The sequence below is a fragment of the Neofelis nebulosa genome, chromosome 16 (genome assembly GCF_028018385.1).
Source record: "Neofelis nebulosa isolate mNeoNeb1 chromosome 16, mNeoNeb1.pri, whole genome shotgun sequence".
Lineage (NCBI taxonomy): Eukaryota > Metazoa > Chordata > Mammalia > Carnivora > Felidae > Neofelis > Neofelis nebulosa.
The window spans coordinates 44,008,124-44,027,645 of NC_080797.1; the positions used below are offsets into that span (position 1 = coordinate 44,008,124).

Sequence of the window (19,522 nt, forward strand, 5' to 3'; positions counted from 1 at the left end):
AATAGATAATAAATACACCCTTTATGCTGTCTATGCCAAGAGTTTATGGAGACAGATATATTCACACAGGAAGACAACAGGAACTATTTCATTGTACCACTTTCATCAAATGGATTAGTCTTGAGGAATAGTATCCCCAAATTGTACGCAAATAATATCAACATCAACCTAAAGTTTTTGTCTTTTTTTTGATAGAGGAAGTCTACAACCCCAACATATCTGTTAGAAATTAGGTATATGCTAAGAACTTAAATTCTTTTCTGCCATGAACAGATACTTTTATCTGTTTCAGGTCCCTGTCCACTTGGAAAATTACCAAACTATTTCAACAAAGAAATCCCAAATAGCCGAAGCTCTTTTCAGACTGAGCTTTTCACCCCAAATCATCAATGGACACCTGAGACTGAAAACAGGAGGACTTAGTTGACTGGACAGTTACAATAACACAGCCATATCACAAATAATTACTGTTGCTCTTCTATCACAGCCCACCTGTCCATGCAGAGAAAATTAATAACAAAATGGCCAAATGTGCAGGCCAAAAAAAAAAAAATCTGTTTTGAGAAACCTCTGAGGAATCTGGAAATCAGGATTTCTAGTTTGAAGTGTCTGAAAGCACCTGTTCCTTGTATAAACCATCCAGATGTAAGATGATGTTATAGTTTACCCTGGGACTAAAAAGATAATATCTGATCATTCTATGTCTATGAAGTCTTGGTTATGCTTCTGTCATTCAAAGTCATACAAAGAAAATATAATTTGTGTGTATCCATGCACTGCTTAGACAGATGGAAGCACAGCAGGTAGTAAATACTGACATTCTCTTCCATGAATACCTTCAAAAGAAAGGTCAAAGATAAGATACTAAGAAAAGTGAATGCAGATTAGGCAGAACATCTGTTTAAATAGGATAACAGAGGAAATATTCATTGTTTAGAATTTTCACTTCTAAGTTATCAATGAGCATCTGGTTAATTCTCCATTCCTTGCAGCCTACCACATTAGCTTTCTGATTAAAATTAATAGCTTGATAAAGTACAATTAGCCACAAGGAATAATTTGTGCCTTCCCTTTTTTTTTTTTATTAGAAATCGCTAATCTTGTAGGCATAATGGAATATTGTCTTTAGAGATGGCCTAACTCAGTTTGAGAAACAAAGGCATTTTAAGAAAAGCAATCTTTGAAATATCAAGCTATTCTTATAAATTCTCAATGGCAAATTAAAATTTCCATGGACTGAGTCCTAATTTTTTATAAACTCTACTTCTGGTTTACAAAAGAGGAGACTATTGGGGCATCTGTTAAGCATCCAACTTTGGCTCAGGTCATGATTTTGCAGTTTGTGGGTTTGAGCCCCATGTTGTACTCTGTTCAGACAGCTCGGAGCCTACAGCCCGCTTCAGATTCTGTCTTCCTCTCTCTGTAACCATCCCCCACTCATTTTCTCTCTCTCTTTCTCTCTCTCTCTCAAAAATAAAATATTAAAAATTTTAAATTAAAAAAAACAGAAGAGGAGACTATTTTTTTACGAAATAAAGAAACCAACATGATTTTATCTTAGTTTATACCCTGCCTCATCTCCTATGCAATATTTCTCTTCCTTCCTCATTTCACCTCCCTAGCATTCATGACACAAAACAATCTTGTTTCTTTCACCTTTATTATGTTCCTTCTTTTCTTCACATGCAACCTCCTCCATTTAAGCACTTTCTTGCATATAGCAGTTCCACAGATTCTGATTTAGCTATTTCATGTGTGGCCCAGACCCAGGCTTACTTTATTCACATATCTTATGATTTTCATTGTATTCTGGACATTGTATATAAAAGCACAGTGATAACAGAACATTTTGTTTTGTTCCTTCTCTATGTCTGAAGGCTAAGGCAGAAGGCTGAGCATTCCCATCACTAAACACTTGAGTTTGGGGAAGGGATGCAGTTTTAATCAGTCTGAGCTCACCCCATTAGCCCAACCTCCAACTTCCTGCAACACTATCAAAAATCAATCCTTTTGATCTTGACAGTATTTGAAATGGAAGTGGGATTGGGCCACATTTTTAGATAGTTTTGGTTCATCATTTAATCCAAATCCAAAAGAGTTATAGAATCTAAATAATGTGAGAATGTGCACATTTCTGTAAAAAAAAAAAAAAATTATCTGCCTTCTAGACCTTCCTCCACACATTCTTGGCAAAAATTGAGGTGGGAGGAGGGTATAGCAAAGGAATCCAGTGTTTAGAATGAGTCTGATTATGTACAGATTCCAGTGTATTCCACTACACTATTATTTAAAGTCTCACCTGGTTTTTCCTCATCCCTGCAAAATTTTATGTAATGTCAGATCACCTGGAGATACCCAAACCAGGCACCTTCTCCATCATGTCTAAGGGACTGCTTGCTCGCTTACTCTCTCTCTCACACACACAGGAATTCAGTTCATCAAGCCTTCCTTGTTTACTTCATAGCCTGATTGAAAAGCACAATTTCTGTGTTATTTGTTTTGTTTCTTGTTTCATCTGGTATTGAAAAGCCACTCCTTCTAGAGATGCTCATTCATCAACTCATGGACCTTAATTTGAGAAATCTGCTAGGAAATGGCCTGGCACCATGGGCCACTTCTAGGGAAATCTGCTTTAGAGTCATAACTAGGAGTTTTATAATCCCTATAATAAGCCTGAGGCATGCAGATAAGCCAAGTAACAAAAATGTTCTCACCCCATAAAAATATTAGAATTATCAGCCACTAAAATCTTTTATAAAACATTCCCTCTTTATTTGGGTAGACTTTACCTTCAGTTTTATTATTACTTATCCAGAGCCCAGCCCTCTTTGATTTCAAATATTAAGGGGTGCCTGAGTGGCTCAATCAGTTAAGCATCCAACTTCGGCTCAGGTCATGATCTCGCAGTTCTGAGTTCGAGCCCTGCATCGGGCTCAGCCTGGAGCCTGCTTCAGATTCTGTGCCTCCCTCTCTCTCTTCTCCTTCTCCCACTCACACTCTGTCTCTCTCAAAAATAATAAAATAACATTTTTAAAAATTAATAGAAAGTCTTGTCTTCAAAAAGTGCACATTAATGACATCTATTTTCCCTCTCAAAGTTAAATGGATACTTTAAAAATTAATAAATTCTGTCTCTAATATATTCAATAAGGAGTAGGCGTTGGGGCACTTAGTATTTACTCAGTAAATATTTTTAATGAATGAATGCTTTGTTACTCTGGCTTCTCCCATTTGTCTTTTTTTCTCTTTCCTTACTTACCAGTGTCATCTCTCCAAATCCTAGCCAGAATAATCTTCTTATTCATTTCAACTTTCTATTAAAAAAAAACCTTTAATAGCTCCCCTCCACACACTGAATTAAGTTGAATTCTCAATTTGACCATTAAGGTTTTCCAGAACAAACTTACTTCTTTGCATATATCTTGCATTCCAATCAAACTAAGAGTAGTCTCTGGATTTTCTGGACATGTTCTTTGCTTTTCCATCTCTGCTTGGTTATGTGTGCTCCAGATAAAATTATCTTTTTTCTCATTGCACTCTATACCTATCAAAATCCTTCAGTACCCATCTCAAATGTCACCATCACCTTGACATGCAGCCTGATCCATGAAGTTGGACAGGATTCTTTTCTCCTTAATCTTCCCACAGCATGTGTCTGTACCTCTCTAAAATATTTGCTTACCTCTGTATCATAGTAGTAAATTGTTTCTGAAACTAGTGTAAGATCCTTGAGAGCAGGGGCTATGCTAACTTCTATCTACATCCCACATCACTATATTCCCACCAGTAGCAATCACACTGCATCATGCCTACTATGTTTTATACAAATGTTGCTTTAAAATATGAGAATTTTAGGGGCGCCTGGGTGGCTCAGTTGGTTAAGCAGCCGACTTCAGCTCAGGTCATGACCTCACGGTTTGTGAGTTCAAGCCCCGCATCAGGCTCTGTGCTGACAGCTCAGAGCCTGGAGCCTGCTTTGGATTCTGTATCTCCCTCTCTCTCTGTCTCTCCCCTGCTCGTGCTCTGTCTCTCTCTCAAAAATAAAAAATAAATAAACATTAAAAAAATTTTTTAATAAAATAAAATATGAGAATTTTATACATGGAAAGGTATAGGTCACCATGAACTTCTGTATTCCCACCTACTTCATTTCATAGACAAAATACATGAGGCTCCAAAAAGTGTAATGAATCGAATTAAATTTCATCAAATTTAAACAAAATCAAATATAGACTACTAAAATGATTCTTAAATGATTTCATGTTGGATAAGACTAAGCATGGTGGATAAGACTAAGCATGACTAATATGCCCCACAAATTTTGATTTTTTTCCATGTAATATTTAAATTTACCATAGCAGAATGTTCCACTTTAATTTTACTCTGAATTAAATACTAGTCCTAACAGAGCCAATCAAGACTAATCTTTATTCATTTTAATGGGTCGAGTGGGGAAAAATGCAGTTTATAGAGCATTGATGTGGCTAAGACAGTTCAGGACATGCATTATTACCCAAAGATGCATCCTGCAGTAATAAGAACTTTTATATATTCTTATTCTAGGCCTTTTGAACAGTATTAAAAACACTAATCAATTCATTAAAATTAATGCAAAATTTTAATTCTGAACATATTGTGTAATATTTTGACCTGTGTAACAGCTGCTTCCTTACAAGCAATCAGATGGTATTGTTAATACCATGAAACTTTGCATTAACATGCCTATGTGTGCACGGTTCCTTTAAAGGCACAGCAGTGCTTCTGTGCTGGGTCCTCAAGAGAAATTCAATGTGTGAAAAGGACTGGAGGAATGGTAAGTAGCCATAAACAAAAGGGTGTATGTATGTATATGTGTGTGTGTGTGTGTGTGTGTGTGTGTGTGTGTGTGTATGAGACATATGTATATGTCTCACCTGTGACATATGAATCCATATAAGCTTGCTTCAGAAGTAGAAAGCATGGGGTACCTGGGTAGCTCAGTCGTTTAAGCGTCTGACTTTGGCTCAGGTCATGATGTCATGATGTCATGGTTTGTGGGTTCAAGCCCCACGTCAGGCTCTGTGCTGACAGCTCAGAGCCTGGAGCCTGTTTCTCTGATTCTGTGTGTGTGTCTCTCTCTGCCCCTCTCCCGCTTGTGCTCTGTCTCTTTCTCTCTCTCTCAAAAATAAACATTAAAAAAAAAAAAAAGTAGAAAGCCCTATGAAGAAACATATAAATGATTCATCTTCCACTCTATTTCGTATTCAGTTTCAGCTGCTCTAAAGCTGTTCTTTAATTTTATAGAGCAGACTGGAATTCATCAGAGACAATGAAGGCCAGCACTGAAAGAAGTCAATACCCCTCTAGGTACCTGTTCCCTTGTCACCTCCAACTTCTCCTATGTGCCACTACACTGTCCTTCTAACAAGTAGAGTAGCATGTGAGGCATGTGTTTACATGTGTATCTGAGAGCAGATGTTGCCTCGTGGAATCAGAGGAGTTTGGACTAATTCGTTTGCCTGTGAAGTCAAAGTAAATCTCTAGCCTCAAACTTACAAGCAGTTACTCATATGGAATCACAATCAACCTTCTGGAGCCTGGGTAGAAACTTCTTTTAAACCAGGGCTCTCGATATAAGGGAAAGCTTGAAATATATATAAATATCTGTATTGTTGTTAGCCTGGCAATTATGGATGGGTACACACATAATTAGTGTTCAGAAAGAATTCTGAGAAAAATAAGAAGTTACATTTAGTCCTGGTAAATAACCAATATTTATTTGTTCCCCAAATAGAAAAAAAAAAATTCAACACTGATTTTTCATGTTCAGGGAAATTTTTAACTATCCATTATTTGACTTTACAAATATTGTTTGGTATGGTGTAAATTAAAAGATCAATAGTTAGAACACACACAGCTCCACGGACATGGCCACACTTAATGATGGGAAGGAAGAGGAGGAGTGAACAATGGACCTGGGCTTGCACATCAAGTAGCACTGGAAAAAAGCCAGGGAGTTTGTCCTGGAAGTCAAATAAAGAAAATTCTTCAATTTAAATACTGCCAAGGAGAGGCCAATTGTATTATTACAACTGAAATATATATTGACCATTGGATATAACACTGAAGTCTTCAGAAGCCTTAACATGAGAAATCTGAGTGGAGTGAACTGAGAAACTATAGGAAAGTGAGGCATGGCAAGCAGAGTAGGGGATCAGGGCAGGAGCTGAAGAGATACACAGAATTAAGAAAGGGCCTGGTTAAGAAGCAAGATATTCAAGTATGATGACTGTGTGGTGTATTAGTCATCTATTGTTGCATAGCAAATTATCTCAAAGTTTAGTAGCTTAAAGCAATACATTTATTCCCACACTGTTTCTATGAGATAGGAAACTGGGAGCAGTTTATCTGGGTAGTTCTGGCTCAGAGGTTGCAGTAAAAATGATGGCTATGATTACAGTCATCTGAAGGTTTGACTGGTACAGAGGATCTGCTTCCAGCTTACACGCACTGCTGTTGACCAGACGTATGAGTTCCTTACTGGGTGACATATGGTAAGAATGACAGCAAGCTTCCTCCAGAGTGAATGAGGAAAGCGACAGAAAGAAACCTCAGTGTCCTTTATAACCTAATTTTAGAACTAACATATTATCACTTAGGCTACTGATCATACAAACTCTTGTACAACGTAGAAAGAGACTACACTAAGGTCTGAATACCAGGAGACAAGAATCAAAGGGGGATCATCTTAGAGGCTACCTATCACAAAAATTAAGTAAGTGCATTTTGGCAGGGGCCGGGGAGGGGGGTGAGGATTCAGGAAAAAAAGGGAATGAATAAGTGCAGGATTAAAGTCCTTGAATGAGAAAGAATGTCATCTAGCACATAAGTGGAAGGATCAGTCTTACATACAGCAGGCAGCCAATGAAAGTGTAGCCATCTTAACAGGGAAGAGAAAAAATACATTAGATGAGGTAGTTCCTTATGACTCCTTTTATCTTATTGGTGACATCAACAAGGTCAAGTTAATAGTGAGAAGAAAAATTTGAGTAATGGTGTGAAATAGCCACTTCAAAAAGCAGGAAAGTTGAAACAGAATTGACTAGAAAAAAGTAACAGGATTTAAGGAGCAGTATGGGAAGGGAAAAACAATCTAGTAAATGAAACATAAGGGAAACACCTATCCCCTCTTCCAACCTCCATGGAACACAGGATACAGAAAGAAAAAAAAAGAAAAGAAAAGAAAGAAGAGAAAGAAAGAAAGAAAGAAAGAAAGAAAGAAAGAAAGAAAGAAAGAAAGAAAGAAAGAAAGAGCCCCCAAACAGTAGGATAGCAGAGAATCAAGGTCCTTAAGCATAGCAAAGTTTCAATTAGGATAAGAAAACCCATGAAGTATTCATACCACAGACTGAGGGTCTAATGTATCTTACTGATGGGTTCCAGGTGACTCTGTGGACTAAAGGAAGGGTGGAGGATTAGATCAGACTGGAGATAAACAGAGTAATAGTTCAGATGGGAGTCTTGGACTGCTGAGGTAATGGAAACTACAATGATGAAATCAAACCTGATGACCCTTTAAGGTAAGCTAGAAAGTCAAATTATAACCTTTCTTGGGATTAGGCAATTTACAGAAGTGAGGCAGAGAAGTAGACAGCATATCCCAATGAAGAATAAAGTAATGTGGCACTCTTATATCTTACTAAGAATAGTACTGAGCCTGTAAAGTATAATCAACATGCTCAGTAATTCTGAATGTATATCGGAAACTTGGTTAACAATTTAGTCTCAGATATAGACTAAATATGTACCTACATTTTTTTTTTAATTCATTGAAACTCTCTGGATTTATCATTGGACCTTGATTTGATTATGGAACTTCCCTACTTTGTAATTTGTGAAGTAGGAGAACTCAGTAGAAACCAACCTGATATGTCTTTGGTCAGATTTCCTCTAAGAAATAGAAAACAAGGGAAAACAAACCTCAATTGTCTTAAAGATCTAAAAGGATGGAAATGTGATTAACTTTTCATGCACTAAAATGGAATTTTCAGGGTGCCTAGCTGGCTCAGTCGGTAGAGCAACAGACTCTTGATTTCGGGTCAGGTCATGATCTCACAATTCATGAATTCCAGCCCCACATCGGGCTCTGTGCTGATAGTGCTTGGGATTCTCTCTCTGCCCCTCCCCCACTTGTGCTCTCACTCTCTCTCTCTCAAAATAAATAAAAATAAACTTATTAACAAAATTTATTGATTAAATTTTATTAATTTATTAAAAATTTCAAGAAGTAACATCAGAGCATAAAACCAAGTGTGGAGGCCTTCTAAGTGTGGGTCCCCACATGACTAGACAGGTCACACACCCAGAAGTTGGCCCTATCTGAGCTTCTTGTAAGAGTCAAGGTCTTAAAACTTAAGATTGAGGAACTGCTCCAAATTGAAGGTGAAAGAGACACGACATCTAAGTGCAATGCATTATTCTGCACCATATCCTTTTTCCAGAAAAGACATTATTAAGACTAATGGCAAATTTTGAAAAAAACATTTGAGAATGTGATGGTAGCAATGTATCAATGTTAAATTCCTCATTTTTATGATTGTATTTTAGTTCTATAGAAAGATGTCCTTGTTTGTAGGAAATACACGTTCAAGTATTTGGAAGTGATAGCAGTTTGCTCTCAAATGGTTTGGAGAAAAAGGAAGTTCTTTAAACTATACTTGCAACTCTTCTATAAATTTGAGATTATTCCAAAAAGTGATTAGATTTTTGGATGAAGTGCTCTGTGGACCCATCCCTAAGTCTGACTTCCCACTGGACCCACATGAAAAAAAACAAAACAAAACAAAACAAAACACAACCAATTAGGTCATACATGATCATGAAGTTGCTGCAAGCCCTTTTGTAAAATCACAAGTCTTCATATAAGAAAAGCATAGATCTGATGACAAAGAAACACTATGGTTTCATTTCCCAGCTGCTTCAATGCCTAGGTTCAAAAGTCTCTGAAATCATACCACATCCTCACAAAGTGAATGTTTCATTGCAAGGCTGTCATCCCTTCCTCCACAACCCATACCTCAAAAACAGTGATTTAGTTAAACCTTCTGGACTCACTGTAGCAAATGCTATGGGGTTTACTGAGTATCTGACAGAGTCAAGGCCAATAAGACCAAACCATTGTTTGGGACACCATGCCCCACATTCTTTCGGTTGCTAATTTTCTCTCACTCTCTCTTTCTCTCATTTTCTCTCTCTCTCTCTCACTTTCTCTCTCTCTCTCTCTCTCTCTCTCTCTCTCTCTCTCTCTCTCACACACACACACACACACACACACACACACACAAGAGAACAAAATGACAATAAAAGTGAAATCAGAGAGAGTATAATCCAGACATGATGACATAGACTTCTTTTTTCCCTGTTCTTCCACTATTAAATACCATTATAATCCCTGGAAATAAAGCCAGAGGTGATTAAAGGAGAACTCTGAAAGGTGGTTAGAGGAAGACAAACTTGTTTGCCAGGACTGAAGGAACAACACAGCAAAAGGTATTCTTAAGACACCCTACACCCTACTTACAATCCAGCAGGAAAAAGCAACCAGGCCTGCTATTTCCCGGTCACAGACCTAGCAACAGAAGGCAGCCCAGGTACGCTTGTTCCTCTTCTGGGATCAAATGGGAGTCTCTGGACAACACCTGGAGAGCATGCATCACTGGCGATGAACTTCCTTTTGTCCACAGACCCTTTTCCAACTAAGAGATAGCAAGGTGGCACAGCCTAGGGCAGTTCCTTCTGCCCTCCTCAGACAACACCAGCAGAAAACAACAGAGTATAAAAACACAGGGTATAGCCTCTGAATATTAAACTCTTATTGGAAACACACCCCATAAAAGTTATCCAAGACATGCATGCTAAACCTTAAACAGGGTGACTGCCTGCTAAAGTAGAAGATTTAAATAAAACCTAGAGTGTCCTAATGTAATAGGCAAAGTGTCCAGGATATAGATTATAAACTCATCATACCACGAATCAGGAAAATCACAACTTGACACAGAAAAGACAATCAACTGACGCCAAGGCCAAGATAAATCAGATGTCAGAATGATGTGCCCAGAATATATAAAGCAGCTATCATAAAAAATGCTTCAACAATTATAAATTCTCTTGAAGCAAATTTAAAAAACAGCAAATCTCAGTGGAAAAAAAATAGGAAGAAACAAAAGGAAATTATACAACTAAAAAATAAAATAACAAATTTTTTAAAAACACAGGGAATGGACTAAGTAGTAGAGATGACAGAGGGTAGAATCCATAATCTGAAGATACATCAAAAAAATAGACCCAATCATAACAGAGAGAAAATGGGAGGGTGGGGAGGGGGAGTACAGCCTCAGAAACCTGTAGGACAGTAACATTTGGAAATATCCAGTATGTGTGTCATTGGAATCCCAGAAGGGGCTACAGGGTAGGGCTGAAAGAACATTTGAATAAATAAGCTTTGATACCTCATCCCTCTATTTCCAGGAAATAATTGGTTTAAAAACAATCAAGTCTCCTTAACTCCTATAAACGTCCAAGAAACAGAGAGATTTGGGTTGGTTTCGTTTCTTGGTTCTGCACTAGCTCATGGCGTGATTATTAGGTAAGTCACCTTATAACCATGGCTTATGAGATTTCCACTTCTTCATGTTTAAAAAGAGAGGGGGGGTTGAGGGAGACAATCCCTAGGGTACCATCTAACCCTCCGAATCAATGGTAGTTTTTCATTTTGTCAATAGTTTCCAGAGCCCTGAAGGGTATATGTCCCTGAATCCTTCCTATTCAGTTCTTGGCTTCCCTTTGTCTATAGACTCAGAGCTGATAAAATGTTAGGTCTCTAAGATCTGGGTTACATCTGGACTATTTCAAATCCATACCTATCAACATCTTGACATTTGTAATCAGCAGTTAAGCATTCCCATAACCTCATGGATGTGGGGTAGAGGGGCACAAAAAACTGCCAGATGCCTACTGGGGAGTTTTGTGCATATAATGTCGGGACTCACCTACATTAGATTTGCTAGAAAACTATAGAAAATCACTTAGCCTCTCCCTGCTTCATTTAAACACTGACGAATAGGACAACATTGGGAAGCATTCTAGGTCCTTGGTTAAATGAAAATCCACTTGGCACTGAAGACCATTATTATCCCATTTGTGAAGCCCTTCATCTCTCTGTCTGTAAGAGAGCTTCTGCCTGCACTGGATTTCAGCATGTCTACAAGCTGCCAATGCCCTGCATTAAGTATTTCCTGTCATCTGTGCTTGTTAGAGATTAGTTTGTAGACATTTTGCAAAAAGCATGCATAATACATACTGCTGAATACAATATTTATCATAAAACAGCTCCAGTGATTGAAAAGCATTACCCAACAGCATCCTCCATTGTGTGACTTGCCTTTCCATCAATGTACCCTAAGTAGGCAGTGTGTCCCTAACTGTTGAGTCATATCTAGTCTAACTCCAAAGCCAAGACTGGAATTGGCTCAATTTCACAAGAGCATCATGGTGTTGTCTGAACATATTTGTATGGTATGTGCTAAGGAAAAACTGAGGATGCCATATAATTTATTTTTCCCCATCAAAGAATACCCTGTTGCCCATTTCAATTGAAAGTCAACTCCTTTCTTATGGTCATGAGTTAGAATTAGGGGACGAGATATACTTAGTTACAAGGAACATTAAGCAGCACCTCATTTTCCTTTTCCTAATATACATGCTCCTGGATAATAAGATTTTGAACAAATTACTCTCTTTATTTCATGAGTGCCATGAATTCTGGCAGGGTTTACTCTGACAGCTATTTTAACAGCACCGTTAACTCTAAACTCTGTCAGACCAAGCTTGTCTCCCCTCTACTAATGACATTCTTGCCAAGAGTCAAAGTAGGTTTTAGCAGGAGGGGAGGAGATGCTGGAACCAAACCAGCCATGGAAGCTGGAGGGACCTCACATAAAAGATGGAGTTATCTGCTGGCCAGTGTTCCTCACCTCTCTCCACTCTCCCACAGGAAAGACCTGATTTCAGGCCTGTGTGTCAACAAGCAAATGCCTCTTTTCTTGTTCTGCTCAACACACAAAATGGCAAGTATATACTAATCCTTTTATTGACTTGGACTTATAGTCATAATTTTTTTGAGTTTTTTAGTGTAGGGCATTCAGTTCTTTCCTGTGTTACCTCTCTGTTGAGGCCAGCAGGTAACAGGAACAGTATCATATTGGAGAAATATTCTGATTCCCAAATGGAAAATAAAACTTCAAGATAGATTAGAAAGAAGGCGTGAGGCAGTTAACAGTGGAGAAGCAGGATGAACACCTCAGGAGTGAATGCAAGACAAAACTCTCCTTCCTAAAACATGAGCAGAAAGTGACTCTAAGAAAAAAGGGAGGAAGAGCCTTGGAATGTATCTATTTTTCCTCAAAAGTGTTTTGTAAACTGCCTGTGCCCCTCCCCAGACTATAAACAACATTTATGAGAATATTTCTACATCAGTTCACAGATACCTACTTCATCTTGTTTGACATTTGGATAACAGTAAGAATTCCTTCCCCCCATAACTTATTTAATCACCTGTTTAGGGGCATTTAGGCTATTTCTAGTCTTCACTGTTATAAACAATCCTACACATAATTACTTAGTTCCTCATAATTAATGTGTAAATAACAGAAGTAAAACTGACCAGTGGAAGGATTTGCACATAGTGCCAAAAACATTGAATACTTACAACTGGTCCTGAAAAAAAAAATGTGTATACAGAGTGTTTACCTCCCAACATCTATGTCAACACTGAGCATTAATAATTTTTAATTTTTAGTCTTAATCTTTACTTTTAAAACATAAAATACTTTTAAAACACTTCATAATTTAATATTTCTTTGATAATAAAGAGTAAACATTTTACCCCATGTTTCTTGGTCAGTAGCATTTTTGTGTGTGGATGTATGAGATACTTTTTTTCTAACCAATTTTTCCATTAAGGTATTAATATTTTTCTTAGTGATTTACAAGCATTTTTACTTACTAAGGATAGTAATGTTACTTATACACTTATTTTTTTCCAATTTGCCAATTATCTTTTTAATCTTGTTATGATGATTTTGCCATGCAGGCTTTAAAAAATTATATAGTAAGATCTTGCAATCTATTCTTTGATGGTTTCTGATTTTTGGCCTTCTCCAACTAAAATTATAGATAGCCCTTAACCTTCCCATGCTTAATTTTCACAAGGTGGGGGTGTCTATATTACAGTGCTCTTCTCAAACTGTCCTACCAATGATGAACACCAACATTCAGACATTCAATGTTTATGACAATTATTTTTCCAAATTAATGTAGGCAATTGTCAAAATCCTTGACCAAAAAGTAACGTATTAATTTGACTGAAATAGAATTAAATTTATATATTAACATAGGGAGAATTGGTATTTTTAAAACATTTTTTATGTTTATTTATTTATATTGAGAGAGAAAGTGCAAGTCAAGGAGACACAGAGAGAGAGAGAAGAGAGACAAAATCCCAAGCAGGCCTGCACTGCCAGTGCAGAGCCTGATGTGGGGCTTGAACCCATGAGCTGTGAGATCATGAACTAAGCCGAAGTCAGACACTTAACCGACTCCTCCACCCAAGTATCCCCCATCTTTTTTAAACATTTTCCTTTTTTTAAGTTTATTTATTTATTTTGAGAGAGAAAGTGCAAGTCAGGGAGGGGCAGAGAGAGAGAATCCCAAGTAGGCTCCACAGGGAGAATTGGTATTTTTAAAAGTACTGGTCTTCCCATCTGGAAATACAGTACTTTTCTTAATCTGTTCATTTCTTCTTTCAGCACTAGTGGTAGCCAGCCTCCAACATGGTCTCTGGTGATACATATCTCCTGTTGTTAGTGCCCTAGTGCAGTCCTCTTGTACATTTTATCTGGGTTGTTCTGAGTGATTCCAGAATTCCAGATTCGAGTAGAAGTCACAATATAGAATTCCAAAAACTTTGTTCCTACTGTCTCTTGGATTACTCATTCTGGAGGGAGCCAGTCACCATGTTGTGATGACACTCCAGTAGCTCTTAGAAGAGAGGTCTGGTTAATGAGGAACTGTGGCCTCCTGTTGACAGTCAATACCAACTTGCCAGCCATGTAAGTGAGCCATCTTGGAATCCAATCCTTTAACCCCAGTCAAGCCTTTAGAAAACTATGACCCTAGCCAACATCTTAACTGCAACCTCTCAAGAAATCCCAAGCCAGAAACATCCAACTGAGCTTCTCCCAAACCCCTGACCCTCAGAAACTGTGTTAGATAATTAATGATTGTTACAGAATTAGTTGTTAAAATTTGGTGTAATTTTTTATAACAGTTATAGACAGCTAGAATGGTCCTTTAGTTTTATAGTTTCTTCATAATGTCTCCTATCTATTTTAATAAATTCATCCCTTGGCATTTGACTGTTGTTGTTTACAATATCTTGAAGAGATAAAATGTATCTGTCATGTCATTTACAAAAATCACTCTAATATACATTTCAGATACTATATTTGTTGTAATGCTAATATAGATTTCAGATACTCTATTTATTGAGGACAGAGGAGCTGGGTCACCTCGATGTCATGAGGATAAACAGTGAAGACATAGAACACTCTATTATAGATTCTTAGTAGTGTCCACCATTTTAATAAAGGTAGATAATGGAATGAATAAGCTCAACTCAAAAGGAATGAATAAAGTATATTCACTGCAACATCTTTCTCAATCCCCAGTTCACTTTTTTCCTGCCACTATGCCACATTCCATATAAAGCAGCTGGGGCATTTGCTGAAAGAGTTGAGAACTGCAAACCTAGAAAGAGAGGGTTTCCCATGGGGTCTTATCCAGTGTTTTGTTTTAACTTTCTCACAATAGGTTCTTTAAAGTTTTATTTATTTAAGTAATCTCTACACCCCACGTGGGGCTCAACTGAACTCATGACCCAGAGATCAAGAGTCACATGCTCCTCCAACTGAGCCAGCCAGGTGCCCCAACTTCAAGACAGTTTTCTAATGTCTAAAAAATACATAACACCCATTCATTAGTATCAAAAGGTCCTTCCACAAGACCAGGCATTCCTGGCATCTTGATGACAAGGGTAGAATACAGAACTGACTATATGGGTTTTTCCCAATATCCTAAGCAATCCTAAGATCCTTGCTCAGACAAGTCTGTCACAGAAGAAAATTCTAGAAGCGCTCTGTATCTGTCAGAGTCCAGTCAGGAGACAGAAACTACATGAGCAATTTGCCAAGAAAAAAAAAAAAAATTAAGAACTATTATCCAGTAAAAAGACACTAACTATTAAAAGGGGGTAAAGACAACTCTAAACAATATATGAATAGCAAATATAGGGAAGTACAAAATACTCAAGATAGAAACAAACTGGGAAAGAGCCTCCCTCCCCAGGGCTGAGATTCAGATCTCAATAGAAGAGGGTAAGGCTGTGGCCCATTGGTTTAGGAAGACTGAGGTGTCAATGGTGGAGGTTAGCAAAGAGGGAAGGGCTGCTGGGGTACTCCCTGGGAAGCCACCCACTGCGGTGGTGGTGGTGGTAGTGACATTCGTTGGGAAGCTGCCACCATTATGGGAGTAATGCCCTGCTATAGGAGTAAGAAAAACACTAGAATCGAGAAAAACTGGGTCCTCTTGCAGTGGTCCTCCAGCGCCCTCTACTGGCAAGGGCTAGCTAACATTATTCCAGCCGGCAACAGAGAAAGTTTCTACTCCTCAATTCTAGAAATAATGAAGGACAAAGAAAAGTGGATTTGGTACATACATACAATGGAACATTATTCAGCCATAAAAAGAATGAAGTCTTGCCATTTGCAAAAACGTGAAGCTAGAGAGTATTATGCTAATTGAAATAAGTTAGTCAGAGAAAGACAAATACCGTATGATTTCATTCATATGTGGAATTTAACAAAACAAATGAGCAAAGAGAAAAAAAGAGAGGCAAACCAAGAAACAGACTCTTAGCTATAGAGAACTGATGGTTACCAGAAAAGGTGGGGGGGGGGGGGGACGGGTGGATGAGTGAAATAAGTGACAGGGATTAAGAAGTGTACTTAGTTGCTGTGATGAGTACTAGGTCATGTGTGGAAGTGTTCAATCATTGTATTGTACACCTGAAACTAATATTACACTGTATGTTAATTAAGTTTAACTTAAAAACTTTTAAAAGAGTGGATCTGGAACTGTGAGGCCATAAGTTGATGACTGGTATACACTCTAAAGCACAATAAAATACAGAATGTTAAGGATCATTAAAATTTTTTTTAGAAAAGAAATCATAGTGTAGCTGGCCTCAGATTCCACCTTAAAACCGGAAATTCAATACAGCTCATCCAAACGCTCCATCATAATCCTCCTCCAAGAGCCTTCTCTACACTAGTATTTTCCCTTTATGGACAAGGTATCTAGTAAGTCAAAGAATGTTCACAGTATATTTCCTTTTCCAGCCGTCAGTCACGTTCTCTGAGAGAGAGGCAATGAAGTTCAGGATTCCTGCGAGACCACAATTCTCTGAAAATAAAGACTCTCCTGAAATACCAAATTATTTTTATCACAATTTCTATTTTCCTTTCATCTCATTTCATTATGTGAAATTAAATACATCAGCATGGATGCAATAAAAAGAGAAATAATAATGAATTTCTGACCCATGGGGAGCGACCATGAGCCCATCACCTTCATTCTGCAGTTATTATCATGCAGGGGGGAAAAAAAACACAGCAATCTCTACTCTTGCTTGGAAAAAGCACTCAAGATATATATTGCACCTGGAGGATATAAGTCTATGATCAGACCTGCTTTGGGCAACAAATTCTTGCTTCTTTCTTACTTCTGTTGGCATCTTCAGCATAATAAGCAATTTAATCAGCTCAGCTTCATGAGAATGCTTCAGATATTTGCATTTTAGCACTACTTGTCTTCCTTTTTCCTTATTAAAATTGGCATCTACCATGTTATGACACAAACTGCAGAGCCAAGCACCCTGGGCCAATGACAGCACAAATACAGCTGTTTGTTCTACATCCTAAGCTTTGGTCTCTGCCACTTGTCCTTGAGACCTGCATTCTTCCAGATATAGAAAATCGATGCTGCCTCTGCCCTACCCAAAACAAATCTGCAGAGAGATGTATTTTATTATTGTTAATAAAACTGCTTAAATAAGAGTTCTTCAGCAAAAAAATATCTCTCTTGCATGTTAAAGCACTGACAAGGCAGGGAAAAGGTGAGAACATTACAAATAATTGCAGCAGTGATGTGACACTTGCAGAATTTATGTTACTGTGTTTGTACACTGTATTCTACAGACAGTGAGAAAGTGTGCATATCAATAAATTAGATACTAGGTTGGAAGCACCACTAAAAAAACATCAGGTTGCAGTATATTTGCAAAATGAAATCAAACAATCAAAGGGGCTTAGTTTTCAAGCAGCCATCTCCCTTAACAACTAGCTTCTAGATATATCAATTCAGAATTACTATTAAAATGCTAACTTATTGATTTTTTTAAATCTCATATGTAAAGTGTGGGAGAGACCTCCTTGTGTTCATAAAATCCATTTTCCCACACAGTCCACCTTGCGTCAATGGGTGGCCATTGAATAATTCTCATTAAAGGAATGGGTGGGGGGTGATTTATATCACTTTCCTGACAAAGCTTTTCGGAAATGGGTGTGGCTCTTTACCACTCTATTTCTCCTTCCATCAGCCAAATGCAAAAGAGACAATGGTCATAGGACCTGAAGAACCAGAGAACTGGAAGGAGCCTGGGTCCCTGAGTCACAAGAAGGTCAGACTCTCACTGACCAAACCTATTATATTTTCTTCATGAGTCAGACAAACTATTATTGGGTTTGAGCCATTATAGATTTTGAGGTCTCTGAGTATTATATATTTATTTATATATTACCAAAAGAGAAGAATCATTTTTAGGTCAATTAAAATGTCTGGGAATCTGATCTCTTCTCAAATGATATTTTATCCTAGTCATCTATTCTTTCTAGCCCTAATTTTATCCACCAAGAGTGTAAATTTATTAGACATGCCCACAGAAACATCTTCAAAAACACTTAAAGTGCAGTTTTTAAAGTATGGCCAAAAAGTTGTTTTATCAATCAATATTGCATGTTTTGAGGCAGTCTGGGGATGCACCAGATGACAGAGAATTTTTATTACATTTGGGCTTTTGGCATGTGCCAGCACTTTCCCACTGACATTTATTCAAAGTGACCGGTGACCTACAAAGCCACCAAAATATCCGTCAAAGCAACTGAATCATGTTCCAAATCACAAACACTTTATGGCAACATGAATGGTGCTTTTCAAAACTCAGTATTTTCCATATTGTGTTTCATGCTCAATACATATTTATTGAATTTAATTGGTCAGATAGGAAAAGGCATCCATTTCTCTTAGATTCGATTGACTAAAATCATCATTCCAAATATGCTTTGTAGTTTTGATAATGGATTTCACATTCTTTTCTATACCTAATGCCACTTAACTTGGTTTTCAAGGTATAGGTATAGGTAATTACCTTATAGCTTTCCTAGTGTCAAATCCAATGACTTTTCTCTAACCTCATTTCCTCTCTTTTATTTGCTTTAATTTTGTTTTTGAACCTGCAGAACACCTCTTTCCAAAATTATATTTCCTCCTGGTTGTAGCAATTCTATGCAATAGTAGCACATTCCCACTACATCTACTTATTTTTCTCTTTTGGTCACTGTTCCTCTTTCTTTTCTTACAGGCTTTTCTGTGAAGCTATTTTTCTCTCTCCCACTCTTTAATCCATGGGCTGATGATGCCCAAATTTTTGTATCTAGTTATGCCAATTTTCCTGAGATCTCAAATGCCTGTTGTCAATCACTTAAAGAATGCACATTTTCCTCACCTTCTCTTCCATTTCTACATACCAACATCTTTTCTTCCTCAATATGGATATCTATTCCCTTACATACCTGTTCGTATTAGTCTGTGGCATCAAATTCTGCCAGTTTTGAACCCTTTGAATAATCACTGAATTAGCCGCCTTCATTTTCCATTTAATTTTTTGCCAAGTCTTTTCAGTGTTCCCTGCAAAGTGCCTATTGAATTCTCCTTTTATTGCTGTGAGCAGCATCTTTACAGATGCTCAATCCTCAAGTGTGGGTTTGATAATCTTATCTGAAGTGACTATAACTCCACAGGTCCTCCAGCCCCAACTCAAAATAGAGGTTACCAGTGGTTCTCAAATCTGGCTACATGTTGAAATCCCTGGGGAGCTCTTAAGAACAGACCAATGTCAGGGCTGAGCACTAGCATTTTTATTTCTCCCAGATGATTATACTATACAGACAAAACTAAGAACCACTGAAGTATTCCATTTCTAGGCTATGTTAATTCTTGGGGGTTTTAAATTTTCTGTGGATGTAGTATATCAGATTCATTCTTTCATTATATTTGCTAAGTAACTATTGTTGATATATTAAAAAAAACT

General features: G+C 37.6%; 1 long non-coding RNA gene across 1 annotated transcript; it reads left to right on the forward strand.

Annotated features, from left to right (window-relative positions):
• The first annotated feature begins 13,999 nt into the window (after positions 1–13,999).
• Positions 14,000–16,588, forward strand: LOC131497609 (uncharacterized). The gene is made up of 2 exons (XR_009255043.1): positions 14,000–14,147; positions 16,494–16,588. It is a non-coding gene; the product is annotated as an uncharacterized LOC131497609 (long non-coding RNA).
• The last annotated feature ends 2,934 nt before the right edge of the window (positions 16,589–19,522 follow it).